The 15,297-nt window shown below is 35.7% G+C and overlaps 1 long non-coding RNA gene across 2 annotated transcripts in view; it reads right to left on the bottom strand.

Annotated features, from left to right (window-relative positions):
• The window catches only part of LOC130143632 (uncharacterized), a 99,820-nt gene that overhangs the window by 46,370 nt on the left and 38,153 nt on the right, over positions 1 to 15,297 (bottom strand). The window contains exon 3 of one of the 2 annotated variants that reach the window (XR_008819816.1): positions 992 to 5,041. The exons of the other annotated variant lie outside the window; for it this stretch is intronic. This is a non-coding gene — a long non-coding RNA (uncharacterized LOC130143632). Of the gene's footprint in view, positions 1 to 991; positions 5,042 to 15,297 lie in introns of those variants that run through there. 2 annotated transcript variants of the gene reach the window in all.

The following is a 15,297-nucleotide window of genomic DNA, read 5'->3' as shown; positions in this document are numbered from 1 at the left end:
TCCTGGGGATCAGGTTAATGCTCAGCTAGAGTGAAAAAAAAATATCTAATTGAACTTCTGGAGAAAATCCATTTTCTTTTCTTACCATTAAAAAGTAAAGAAAGACACTTTCAGAAAATTAAGGTGAACAAGGGTGACAAGTTCATTATTTCTGCAAGGGAAAATAATTCTCTGCCATCTATTAGAATTGCTTTAGTGTAAGTTGGTGACTGTAAAAGCTCAGTAAAGAATGTATATTCAGTTAAATCAAAATCTAGAAAGAAAAATTATTTCAGATAAATATACTTGATGTTTGTTATAAAACTCAGAATAAAATCCTTTAATCTAGTGTCAAGGTAAATATGTTTCTTTGATCCAGATAAAAGGCTAAGTCACAGTCAGACATGTTCCAACAAGTGCCCAACATAGGTATGACTATTTCTCCCTAGTGAGCTGGTATCTGTAGATACCACCACTTACTGATGCTAATAGTAAAATTCTGATGTTTAAGACAAGATTCTTTATTAGGTAATTGGAATCTAGCAAATTATGTTTCATTTTTAGGTATTCTGACCATTTTGCTTAACAGTTTATGAAGAGAATACAGTTGTTATGCCAAAAAGGAAAAGAAAGTTCACAGAAAAAAGGAAAAACAAAATCACTTTTCCAGAAGGGGATGGGGAAGCGGAAGAGGAAAGAAGAAAGTGCATTTATCTTTTTTAGAATTACTTCCACTGCCTTTTTTGACTAGAACTCTATTCTTAGTACTAAAGTGTCAATTTAAGTTATCTACTGTTTCAAAAAGGTTTTTACATCTCTTTCTCACGAATGATATTGAGGAAACTACGTAGTCAAAATGAAGGAATGAATAAATTACTTCTATGGGTTTTAGATAAAGCTTTTAATTGCCACAATTAAAAAAGGACCAAAAAGGTATAATATAATAATTATTAATTTAAGGTTTATAAAATACTGTCCTTTCAATCTAAATAACTATTAACAGTTCTTTGAACCACAATGAAAACGAAACATATAATTTTCTACATATTGGCACTGCAGACAAATTTTAACTTAGGCCAGAAACCGGCATGCAAATGACACTTACTTTCAATGTAAAGTCAATGTAAAGTCAATGGACGAAACTTTGGTATACAACATGTACCTCTGAGCAAACATAAGTGTAGACTATTGATAAAGAAGTATATAGTGTACTTATAATTTAATAAAATAAACTGAAGAGTTGACAGGTTCCTGCATGCAAAATATCATATACTTGCAAATTTGGCTTTTTATATTGAAATTTTTTTTTAGCTGCTTACATACATTGAGCTAGTCTTTTTAATCTACAGAGCATTTTGTAATCTACTGCTATCACAGCTTTGAAAAGCAATTCACTCTAGTTATAAAGGATGCATTACTTAGGGTTTTTTGAGAGAACATCCATCAATACTTATTCACAGATGTCTCCTGATTGTCAAAAAATAGTCTATTTTTTGTAACACCACAGCAACATACTAGGCTATGGTTTTATGCTCCATGGAGCTAATATAGTTGTTACTTAACTGCCAGCATTTAGCAGGCAGAATGAATGATAATGCCATGTATTTTATGTTTACTTACTGGCATTATCATTTAGCGAAAAAGTAATGGGCTGTGAATATTACAAAAAGACCTAAAAACTGCTATTGGATTTTTTGCTTTTCTAAAAATAATTTCAAAGCATAAATTTGGAGCCAAGTGTATTTCACATTCATCTTTCAAAAAGGAATTGGAACTCCTTTTCACACAAAGTGCTTGTGAACTTTAGAGTTCCAGCAGCAAAAAAGCTTTCTGTCTGGATTCACAGGTACTGATGTGTTTACTTCAAACTGTGCCTCAAGTATTTTTCAAGTAAAAAACAGAGATCTCTTGAGAAAAATGCCCTAAATAAAATAAGAACAAGCAGTGACAATTCCATTTTTTTTCAGCATACTAATGATGGATATATACACCTTTCTAGTTACCAGAGCTTTTTCCTATATTTTAGCTCACCAAAGTACTCCCTCCAAAGGCAGCTTTTTTGGGGGGGTGGGGGGGTGGGGTGGGGAAAGGGAGGAATCTCACAAATTTAAAATGTAGTGATGCATCTGACCTTCTTACATTCAGGGCTGAAACCCTGCCTTCCCTGCAAAAAATAGCAAAACTTACAGTAATTATCCCGACTTGATTTTTTATGCTAGTTTTCCCTAGCACTAGAGAATGTGGAAATATAATTCGTACTCATATAACTGCTCCAGTAAGTCAATTTCATAGCAAATGTATACTTCTGTTAAACTAAATATAGTGGTTTTGCCTTTAAATAACATAAACTCTTAAAATGCTAAGTTTATTTCCCACGTATGGTAGACAAGGAGAACTAGAGCTTCCATAACAATAAAGTATGTTTTAAGTGGATTGTACTACTATACGGGGAATAGTTGTAAAAGATACTGTACTTCAATCAACCCCAGAAAAGGACTTCTATGGTCTTTGAAGCAAATTATTTCTATTTCACAGACGGCTGCTAATCATAACATAACAGCATCAAGGGTATTGTAGCAATCTAATCTCAGATGTAAAGTGATGTTTGTGACACTAATTGATTCATTATAAAAACATCAGTGATTCTTTGGCTTTTCAATATAAATAAGTAATAGTAAACCCTGTAATTTGTACTACAAAGCTCTGGGCGAATGCTGCATGTATACTGTGTCATTTGAAAATGTAATTCATGGGGAAAAGGCTTGTTATAATCTAACAAATACCTCACATACGTATTTGGCAGATTCAGTGGGCAGTAGACAACTATTCCTCTCAACTGCTCCACAGAGATGCTCCACAACTCTTCATAGCACTGCATTTTGCTGTATACACACACCTTGACAGCTTTACTGATACTGGTACTTAAGAATTCAGTTTGACTTTATTTTCAGAGGGAGCATACAGTTTCTAAGAAAGTATGTCAGTAAAATCTTCATTACAAACTTTTTTGCTGTTTCTTGCACTAAATAGAGTGAAAAAAAATTTTTATAATGCTTTGTGGGAAGGCAGCCCTTTCCTAAGTAGTTATGATAAAAGTAGTAAGACTTCTAGGAATAACTGTTGCAATCTTTGCTTTTGTTTCTGTTTGTAAAAAATTAAAATGTAGTGCTTTATTCAACAGTCTCAACATGAAGCAGCCCAAAATTTTGGCACTTAATGCTAATATAATAATATCTATCTTCAGTTTAAAGACAGTGATGCAGTTTCTACTTAGCTTCACTTTGTATCAGATCAAAGGTGAAAGTTTGAAGCTTAGTACTCATAAAATCGCTTCTTGAAAATTTATTACAGAAATGTACAATTAATATTGCAATTGGTATTTGTAGATCAAAGAGCAGTTATTTCACCAAGAAGCAAGTGGTAAGCATGAATTAGTACCATGCAGACTGGCACGTCCATCAAGCAAAGGCACGAAGTTGTCATTTGAAAAAATCTCAGGACCCTGCAGGAACTACCTACCTGCCCGGACTGCCCCTGTCTGACCTTCCCTAGGACACCCCCCACGCTGCCTGCAGCCCACACAAATACGATTTTGGGGAGAATAAATGGTTACAAGTGTTTAGGAAACCTCATAAAATACAGTCCTGTAACTAAATCTATTGTTGTGACTACAGGTGGTAATTTTACCAGAAAGTTGCAAACATAGTGCTGAAAGGACCTAACCAAGTTTAGTTCAGATCCTCAGCTGCTGTCATGCAAGAGCCCTAACTGGCTGTAGATCATGAAAATGTACAAGAACTTTCAAACCGTAAACATATAATTATATTTAAAAACATTTTTTGTACTGACAAAAACAGTAGGTTGCTATAGGTACATATGTTAGCTGAAGCATATATATCCTTTTTTAATATCCAAAACCAAGAGGTGGTTTTGGTGACTTTTCTTCTCAAATTCTGAAAGCATCCATTGTTATATTTTGCTTTCCCACAAATAACCTATAAATAAATAAACATAATTTATTTTAATTCTTTGTAGATTGTACAGCCTAAGAACCTGCCTTATCGTAGGGCTTTTAGAACAATCCAAACTGAACTCATCACTCAGTTGTCCAGAAGCAAAACCAGATTTCTACCAGATTAAAAAATGCAATCTTACCAACCATACAATATAGTTGTATAAAATATTAGTAGAAAAGAGGAAAATAACCATAGTTTTGGAATTCCAAAACATCCTTAAGGAACTTAACCACCTGCAAGCTCCAAAAATGAGTAAAAGGGAAAGCACTCTGTCTTTTTCTCTATATTTAACAGTATTTCCTATTATATTTTCCCTTACACTGATAGCTTTCTTCTTCTAACTAAGCTTATTGTAAAAAGGTTGAATTTAAGATAAAATAAGAAAGTAGATACTGTAGAATATTCTGATATTTCTGGATTGTAACCTTCTACATTTTGTTATTTAAAATTTTTATATAAACTCTTTAAGCTGCAATTACTGCAACATTCATCCTGGGAAAAGCAAAAAGGGCATTTCAACAATTTATTTGACTGAAAGACATTTTTATGTTTACTTTGATTTCTAGTAAAATATTGATGGATTTTTTTGAAAACCTATCTGATTTCTGGACAATTCTTTTTGCTTCAGTTTTCAGTACGGCCAAAAAAATCCCCAAATTGACTGCTTGTTATAGAAAAACTATTGAACCCCTGTCTTTGAAAATGGAGTTTGCTTATTTTCCTTTTCTATGAGTTTTCTGAGATCGTTATTTGACAAAGGCAAATGTCTTTTCCCAAACAGATCATTTTATATATGTACAAAAAATTAAAGAGAACTTTCACATACCATATGTAGACTGAATATAAATTACACAGACTGAGAATGCCCTGCTTCTACTTTCCAAAAATCTCATTTTTCAGTAGACATAGTATCTTCATTAATTCCAGCTTCTGGAGAAAAAGAAAGTCTCTAGAACAGCCAAACTCCGTGCCAGATTTGTGTAAAAGTTAATTCCAGACAGCTGATACTGGGTGTGTGTATATGTGTATGTAGGGATACAAAAAACCTGTGGAAAGAAAATGACAAGAAGAATCCAATCCAATAGTATTGTATTGCAAATTGAATAAACTGAAACTTCCACATTATTGCAAGAAAAGTGCATTGCAGAAGCATGAAAACAATGCAAGAAGCAGCTGTATTATTGAAGTCACACAAAAATTAAGCAGTAGATTGTGAAAGTGTAGTGGCAGCACATGGTTATTTAGAATTGTCAGTGCTAGGGGTATCAAAATTAATTCAGGAATTAAGTCTGTTCCTGACATCAAATTACAAATCTGAAAAGCCTCAGTCTCTTTAGTGTAAACCCTAGGTTTCTTCTCCTGGCACTCCTGGTAAAGAGATGCTATGAAAAAACATTTTAAATAGATGCCAGTGGTCATTGTGGCTACAAAGAAGTGTAGCAGAACTATCAGTGTGGACTTTGTGAGTTATTTGTCAAAAGCAGGGTAATTTCTTAGGGTATTTTGAAACTATAATTATTAACTTTTGAAATATTTATGTCCAGTGAATCTCTGGGAAATACCCATTGAAAGCATTCATATGAAATAGTGGCCAACAGATCGGTAAATAAAGATTTCCTGTCACGCTATTTCAGGACATCTAAAGTCGCATGCATCTAACCAAGCAATATTTCATAAACTGCCTGTGTGGGCATGTCTGCAGAGTACAAAAGTTGTACATGTTTCCCACATGTATTTGCAGGGCTAATATGCTTTGAGCTGGACTTTTTCCAGAGTCTACTTTTTATTTTGCCAAAAGTAACTGTGGCACTGTCCTACTCAGCCTCATTTCTCTCACCCTGGTTTGAGCAACAGGTAGCAGGGAAAGTGAATCAAATCCTGCTGTATAATTCCACAAGTTGGAAGTCCGTAATAGTAGATAATAAATGTTGTCTTTTCTAAGTTAAATATTTTTTTTAACTAATCCATTACTTGATTTTGGAGTATTTGATTCAGCCTGTAAGTAGGCTTACCATAGGCTAGAGATGAACATTTATCCTTGCAGTCAGCAAATCACCGTTCAAAACACATAAATTACTTCTGCTGCGAATTCACTGAAATTCAGTCCCCTTAGAGGCAAATGAAAGCAGTCTGAATTTTTTTGTATGCCTGGTACACAGGTATATAAAAACAGGTATTATGGCATTGGACTACACCTGGACCCAAACTGTCTCCGTCTGCTTTGTGCATAGATTACATTGCTTATATTACTTGAAGTCAGCTACAGCAATACAGTAAATTGATAAGATTCACATTAATATGCAAATTAGCCCACATCCATAACATGCTATCTTTCCATATGATTTGGTGTTGAAATAGAATCACTTAATTCAGAAGCCAGCTTAATTCCATATATAATTCCATCTATGTTTCCTAGGACCATGATGAATTAGACCATTTTACTGCGCTATTTTCAGATGTGAACATGGGGTTAGATGATGGCCACAAGCTAATGGATATTACTACCTTCTGCTGCCAAGTGCTCCATGACTTTTGAATAACAATAAAAGGATTCAATTCCTGCCTAGAAATGCAAATGACTAAATATAATCATTAGTCCTTTTAAAATGGGCTGAAAATAACCTAAAATACCCCAACCCTGTTGGATTTTGAATCCATTTTTTTTAAGTCTAGTATGGCACCCTAAGCGTCGTTACTTCCTAAGTAAAAGTTGAAGCAGGAGCCACTTTAAAAATACAAGATGCAGTTTAAATATTTTGGATGAAGCCAGACATGAAATGTTTCTTCTGCTTCACAAAATTAAGGATGGATGACAATTCTAAATAAATCTTTCCACCAATTAAATGAAAAAAACTAAGGGTTATTCTTTGTATCATCATAAATACCACTGCACAGATCCAATAAATGACAACCATAGGTCACAGAGCAGGGATGGGTATTAAGCTTTTTTACCAATTTTGGGTCACGTCCTTCCTACCTGAACCTACTTGAAGCATCTTTCCTTATTGAAAACCTGACTAAAAATTTTCTTTTTTTTTCCTGCAGATTCAGAGATATTGTGCTACTAGATTTTGGCAGAAAGCCAATACAGTGTATTCCAACATTGCCTTTATTTTGTGAGGTAGCTCTACTGCAATACATAGAACTAAGCTGACGATGGAATATTTTCTTTGGGCTTTTGGAAGCTCTTTGTACTGCAAAACTGTGCTCACATGAAGGGCTTCCACTTCATAGCAGTTGTGCCATTAGTCCAGTAAGAAGGTTGGCTGGCAGCGTTAAAACTATATTGTATAGCCAAAGTAGCCTATAGGGTATGATATATGTCTCCCATTCGCACAGTTCAGAAAACAGCGTCTACTCATCAGTAGCCAGGTCTGACTCAATGACGAATTCTAATTAGAAGTCAAGGAGATGGTAAGTATTCCTGATACTCATGAAGGTCCCTCTTCAGAGAGAACTACTGTTGTTGCAGAGTCTTACATGACGGAAGGCTACAACTAACACATCTTCCTAAACCGCAGTATTTGCTTACACGCTAAAAAGAACTTGGAAGAGTTTGTGTAACGTTGCCCTCTGGTGAATTTTTTGGTAATAGTTCTATTTCAAAACACATTTTTACCTCTGTTGCTGTTGTATTGTAATTTAAACCGACCCATATTTTTAACCTATTACTATTGGACATGGCATCAAACCTAGTACCTCGTTAACAGACCAAAATAAAATAAAAGAATAAATAGTTCTGTTGAAGAAAACATAATTAAATAGAATACTCTGTGTAAAATATAAGCTGAATTTTGGCAAGACATGAAAGACTGCAGCTATAATTCTGCATACAACAGTTAAGGTCATTTTAATGGCTTGGAGGGGGATTATGCATTGCAGTAGGAATTACCCTGAATTCCATTCACTGCCTAGAAAAGATTACTGCTAGGCTTTTGGTGACATTGACTCCATCAGAAACATTAGGTAAGGGACAGACATTTCGGAAGTGTTTGAAATCCAATACCTCTTATTTGGTTATCTGTGTTTTTCAAAGAATTTCCTGGAGTAGAAAGAATCAGTCTCTTCAGGTACTTAAATATGATCTCTTTTCTGTAACTAATCTTGACCCAGATGTAACGGCTAAATATTCTGAACTATCCCTTCCCCTATACTTTTTTCACAACAGGAAACGATGTGTTTTTACATATAAATGTGTGTGTATATACACACACCCACACCCCTAAAGCCATTACAGCAAGTTTGTTTGAAAATAGAACCAGTTTTTCAGTGAATTATATTAACTTTTTCCTCCTTTTAAAAATGTTGCTATTTTGCTTTTTACTGAAAAATGGAAGATATTGTGAAAAGTCATTTGGCACCCAGGTGGCAGTACTGCCATAGAGGAGGCAGAGCCTACGTTAGGAGGACCTTGCTTCAGAGGCAGCTTCCAAGTGGGCACCGTGCCAGCCTAACAGATGGGCACCAGCAATGGCAGCAACGTGCTCCTGCACGTGCCCGTGCATCTACTGCATTTGCCTAGGGAAAGGCTTTCATCCAAGATTATCCAAACAGCTGTTCATTCTGAGTTTCTATCCATATTGTTAAGAAGAGATGTCAACACTAATCCATTTTTAAGCTAGATTAATTATTTTTAAAAAGTAAAGCAGTTTTTTGGCTGGTAGAGAGTGAGCAGAGAAAAGTCAGTATCTTTACACAAGCACATCAGCTGCGTAATGCTCTCAACTCCAGCCTTCAAGTGAAGGCAAATCTGAAAAGCCATGGTCACCCAGGATAAAACAAGGGACTAAGTCTATGTCATCATGAACAAACACAAATACAGATGAGATGAAGTTCAGTGTGATACTCCAGCTGGGATGCCAGTACTTTTTTTTTTTTTTTTCCTGTGACCAAGTGGTTGCTGCTTCTACTTGGACAACCACTATTCCACGTAACAGTGCTTAGAGGGATCACGTTTCCTTTCTAGTCTCACTTTCTGGTGGTTCATTTGTTATATGCATTTCCTAAATACGCCACAATGTGACAGGGGAGGGGTGAAAAGAGGAGGCAATAATCAGGTGGGAGCAAACTGTTAGGTGCCTCACCGTGCCTCCAAGCCCAATTCCAGCTCCACTGCAGCGATAGGGAGAAAATTAACAAATTAACACAAAGTTTTCTGGTACTCTAGAACCTGCCTGCTGTGTCCTTTCTCTTTGGCGCTACATCAGGACCTGCTCTCCCACAGGGGAAGACTAAAAGGCCACAGCTTTTCCCATTGACTGTTTATGGAAGTGAAAACCCAAATGACCAAAATAGCACAGAGGAGTTGCTGGTCTGTGAGCTTTCCAAGTCTTGGGGCTTTCAGACTCTCAGTTCATACAGTTAGACAGCTGACAAATTACAACCCTGAAGTTACTGATATTGTATCACCGCTTCATTGGCAACAAAAGCTATCAAGCCTGCTGGTTCAGCAGCTCTAAAAGGCTTGGCTGAATGCATGGATATATATAGTATCCAGCAATTCCTACATTCTTTCCTAAGTCTTTGGGATGACAACAAAATGTAGGCTCCTGTGACTGATTCAGCACACTTAGCCTGCACGGTTGATATGGAAATGATTACTGAAAATCACAGCCATCTCCCTTGGATTGCAGGGCAGATAGATAGATAGATAGATAGATAGATAGATAGGAAGGTAGGTAGGTAGGTAGGTAGGTAGGTAGGTAGGTAGGTAGGTAGATAGATAGATAGGTAGGTAGGTAGGTAGGTAGGTAGGTAGGTAGATAGGTAGGTAGGTAGGTAGGTAGGTAGGTAGGTAGGTAGGTAGGTAGGTAGGTAGGTAGATAGGTAGGTAGGTAGGTAGGTAGGTAGGTAGGTAGGTAGGTAGGTAGGTAGGTAGGTAGGTAGGTAGGTAGGTAGACAGACAGACAGACAGACAGACAGACAGATAGATAGATAGATAGATAGATAGATAGATAGATAGATAGATAGATAGATAGATAGATAGATAGATTAGGTAGGTAGGTAGGTGGATAGGTGGATAGATAGATAGATAAAACCCTGCCCAGTTATGTAGGTAGGTAGGTAGGTAGGTGGATAGGTGGATAGATAGATAGATAGATAAAACCCTGCCCAGTTATGTGGACCTCATTTGTGATTATGTATATCGATTCCTTCTAAAACAAATTTATTAGATGCTAGAAAAGGTGACAATATCACTGAAGTAAGGACTAGAAATCCAACGTGGATGTTTCTCTGAATCTCAATAATAATTTTCCTCCTAATTTGTATATATTTCCTTCCCAACCATTTCTATTCCCTTTGTTGAACCTGTGTTCTTTTATCATTTGCATACTAAACCTGGTATGTACCAAAAAGGCCCTATACAGTTATTTTTCAAAGATGGATGGAAGAAAGAGTAGTGAGTTTTACACAGAAGACATCCTTCTAGGACAGGCTCCATTTTAATTCTTTTCTTCCAATATTAATCTTTAGGGGGGTAGTATACAAGCTACACCAAGAAGCAAAATGAATACAATCAGAAAAGTGATAGAATTTTCATTTACCAACTATTTGGGGAAATGAATGTTTTATTCTTATCTTTTATAGCAGCTGAATTTCCTTTGCATGGTGCTGACAGTATGCTAGCCACCGGTTGGAAGACACTGGTTCCATTCTGACTCAGGGCAATGGAAATGTTATTTAACAGCCCACCAGCAGCTCTTACCATGTGTATTTAAACAAACAAACAAATCCTCTTCCAGAACTGAGTTACCAAAGAAGCTCACGCCACTAGGCAGGAACTTTCCAGGTGAAGGAAAGATGGAAGTACTTCCAAGATCCCTTTATATCAATGTCAAATTGTTTGTTTTGTCAGACACTTGAATCTTGATATCTAATCACATCATAATCTTTAATTAAACAGTGAACTCTGGGAAACTAATGGACTTCTGGAACATATCCATCAATAAGTATATAAAAAATAGATTCCTTTTCCACTGAATTAATTCACATGGCCTTCACTGAATTTCCATAAGTTCACATTCCAGTTTTGATACAAAAAAAAAAAAAAAAGGAATCTTACATGACATTATTGCTTTAAAAAAATCTTTAATGTGTTTAGAAATGACCCAAGCATTTACCTGGAACACATTTCAGAAAATGACTGTACTCCTTTCTGCATGATGTCAAAACTGTCTTTGCCACCTATCTTCTTAATATCCCTTGAAAACTCATTAAAGCATTTACAAGTAAACCTTCTACATCAAAACCCAGGGTATCCATGCAGTGTTTTGTTCTATTGTGAAAACCACAGCAATTATAAATTAGTCTGGTAGATCTTTGGCTCCTATCTCCCTAATTTTCTAAGGCAACATTTTCTATTGTAACTCACTATTATTTGTTTCCTTGACAATCTTTCTCATCTAGCTTTCAAGGCAAAAATGACTATGGACTTGGCAGGCCTAAAACATTTCTCATCAAAAAAGTCTGTAGAACATTTTGTTACTTCTCCTCATATCACTGTCGACACAGCAAGTGGGGGAAAAAAGCTGGCAGGAAAAACTTGCAACCTTTCTCCTGCAGCTTGAGGGAAGGGAATGTAGATGTATCTGTGTATACATCTGCAAATATTCCTGTATACGTACATACTACAAAATATTATGTGATGGTATTTGGGCATCATGGTGTGGGACATTGCTCCCCAAATCTCTGCTCCTTCTTTCCCCCTAGCATGGCAGTGAGATTTTTCACTCTGCTGAAATTGCTTCCTGCATTTAAACAGTGTTATTTCTACTAAAGCAGAGTAATGTTTCGTCCTCTAAATTACACTCAGCTTGACTAAAACCCAACTGAATAAAGTAATTCTGACTATCAAGAAGCCCCTTCACTTGGTGCTGTGAAGACAAACTCACTGCATTGCTAGGCACTCAGAACAGGGAAATGGGGAGCAGAAATGCACAAGGTAACTTGTATAAATTACAGAATCCAGCACATTTTTTACTTCACTCTTCTACTTTTCCTAAAAAGGTATGAGGGAAACATACAATACAAAGCATTTTCTCAGTTGGGTGATTTCAGTAATATGTATTTCACAACAAACACTTGTAATGGGACCTTTGTTTAAAAGTTAGCCATGTGTTAAATTAGGGGTGATGGCAAAAAAAAAAGCAATTTTTAGGCTTTATCTAGATAACTGTGTGATTTTAGAAGATACTACTGTCAATGTCAAATTTCAAATTGCTGTTCATTAAGATGAACTAAAAAAAACCCCCAACATTAAGTTTATTTCTAGTATTCCTTTGGCTTTCATAGTAAGAAATAATCTGAAGAATTGATCTGAACTGCTCTCTGAGGTCTACTCATAGTCACTGATACTAAGTGCTGTAAACATTCAATTTACAGCATTTCTTTTCCTTGGGTTCCCTTTCCAGTCATGTGTACTACTAAATGTTGTATTCTGGATAACAGAGGAAACAGCTATAATACCACATCCACACATTACCGTCATGAATTAGAAACTCAAAGCTTACCAAATTGACGTTTTAAGCACCATACTCAGATGCTAACTAAAGTGCATTTCACCCATTGGTTTCAAAAATGTTTTACTCAGGGGCTACTGAAGAGATATGTTCATTACTGACTGCAAAGGATTACAGTACGGTGCATCCAAAATGTAAGTAAAAATTCTTTTACAGTGTTTTAGCTTGATGATCAGTCAACTGGAATTTGGAAAACTGAAACTCAAGGTTTTGTTTCTTAATCAGTTTAGAAGAGCTCATCTGAATTTGTGTACCTGTCATTCTAGGGGGATATCTATTTCTTTTTGGCCAGAAATCCCATGTTCTGATCTTTTCAATAACGCACAAACTACTGTTGAAACTCACTTAAAAATTGTTGGTTTTTTAGAAGCTTGCCATTTTCCAAATTAAGGATCTTCCATACAGTTCTAGTTTCTAGTTCTTTTTTATTTCCCTATTTTTTTTAATGTTTTGTTAGTTACTTACAGAGAAATGCTACCAGGGTTGTTTGTTTTTTTTTATAGTGTTCAAAAAACATTTATTTATGGAGGTCAGACTGTCAAGTACTTTTTGTTTGTTTATGCTATGCAAAAAATAGAATTAAGTTATCTATTAAAAGATCTACCTACAATTTGTAAAGCAATGTAAGCTCCACAAAATATTATCCATGGACATTTATAAAACACATTACTTTCCCTGTGAAATAATGCAAAATTCTTCTTAAAAATCAACAGCAAATTTTAAGTGAACAAGACAATGTTCTATTGTGGCGCAGCAGGCATGCATTCATCTTAAACCCCTTGTTCAAACAAAAAAAAATTCCTATCAGTATTAGGGAGGGATTTGATTTTGAATTAGAGTTCTTACTTGAGACCAATCTCTGTTACACTGAACTTGTAAAAAAATAATTCTAAATGTTTCTGAAATAATGACCAAATGAACTCTTCACTATGTATAGGAAAAATCAAATTATTTCTTACTGTTTATCAGCGTAGGCAATTCTTTTCACTAGTATTCATGCCTGGATATGCCCTTTATACCAGGTCTCCAGCTAAACCCAAATGTCTATGTAAGGTTTACATGCCTCGTCTTTTACAACAATGTTCAAATCTAGCTATTCTTGTCCATGTAGGTGACCAAGGCCTTCCTCCAGACCTTACTTTGATAACTAAAACCTTCTCCCAAAGCTACGACAGTATGTTGCATCGAGAAATTTATCCTAGAACAGTGTTTCCTAACAACATCACTATGTGCTCAATGAACTAAAAATGCAGAAAAACGACAAATGCTGAGCCTTCCTTATGTTCCTTGACTTTTTTAAAATATTCTGCATTCCTTATTCCTTGGTTTTTATTTAATTTTCAGGTTGTTTTTTTCCCCTGGCACATTTAGCATTGATGTATATATGTGTGCATGTGTATGTTTGCCTATATATATATATATATATAAAAGGTATAATATATATAAGGTACAGTATTATCTTACTTAACAAAACTAAAAAAGAAATTTAGGATTAAGTTACATAAATCATGAGTGGAACATCTGACAGAAGCATTACCCCCCAAGTTTATGTTATTTATGTAAAGAAGACTTCTGGACTAACAAAAGTTAACTCATGAGTCCATAGTATTCAGTGTTTGTGTTTCTTAACATCATCCTGATGACACTTAATAACTGCGCTGATGAGAACTGGAGTGAAGTATGTACCTGAAAGGAACAAATCGCTACGAATGGCGAGTGGATCTTCAAGGTTTGGATACTGGTTCATTACAGTTTTCAAAGATCTTGGATTTAACATAGCATAACTATGTAGCAGTACAAGTAGGCAGGAAATTGGCAGATAAATTTGGGCTCCTCACTGAAATTCACATTTCCTTACCATTTATGTTTTGTGTAGCATTTGGCTTTGTTTTCATCTAAATTCAAATACAACCAACTAAATACTTTACTGAATGTATCCTCGGCCAAAACAATGCAACCTATATTGAGAAGGAAAATTTCAGACATTTTACTCCTTTTAAAATTATACAAGAGCTCCCTATAACAGTCCTCTTCTGCCTTATACTATAGTGAAAAGTATTTTCTGCTACAAGTTATTTAATGTGATTCCTGGCAGGACATACACGTATCTCAAGATATACGGTGAATGCTGGCATACAAATTGCTCTTCAGCTGTTATGAATTTCTCTTTCTTGTAGTATTGATTTTCCAGTGAAAAAAATGTCAAATAACTTTTAGACATGCTGGGTATTACACAGGTAGCATATTCCCTTTATTTTTATTGTCACTGCCCCAGGTTCATTTAACAAATTGCTCAAATAAATTCATTCACTTAATGTTTCATATATGAGACCCAGATGTTTTTTATCCTCAAAAGCTGACTCTGAGGTCTATGAGTTAATGATAATGATGGTTAATACTTTTTATCTTTATGAGTATTGTAATCATATCCTCTACTTGTTTTGGATAGTTTGCTTTTCACAAGAGAAAAGAGACCTCTGGAACACAAAAGCGCTTCTCAACTTCTGGAGGAAGAGCTGTGTATACTTTCTTCCCTCTGCACTCCCCTGAGACATACACGTATTCTGGCTTCCCCCAGAAGTTAGAGCATGTGGATTCTAAAGATGTAGGGTGATCCAGTCAGGTACCTGATACAGAAATCAGGGGGAAAAGGACTCCTGCACGCAGGGCAAAGTGTTCCTGCCTGGCACATGAGGCACAGTCAGAAAGGCTGCACCCCAGAACACAGAATGCCTGGATGCATGTGTTTAGATTGTCAGTGACCTGCCCAGTGTGTCCAAACT

The sequence above is a fragment of the Falco biarmicus genome, chromosome 1, assembly GCF_023638135.1.
Source record: "Falco biarmicus isolate bFalBia1 chromosome 1, bFalBia1.pri, whole genome shotgun sequence".
Taxonomy (NCBI): domain Eukaryota; kingdom Metazoa; phylum Chordata; class Aves; order Falconiformes; family Falconidae; genus Falco; species Falco biarmicus.
Note: the sequence above shows the minus strand (reverse complement) of the source record. Positions and strands in the feature narration are given on the sequence as shown.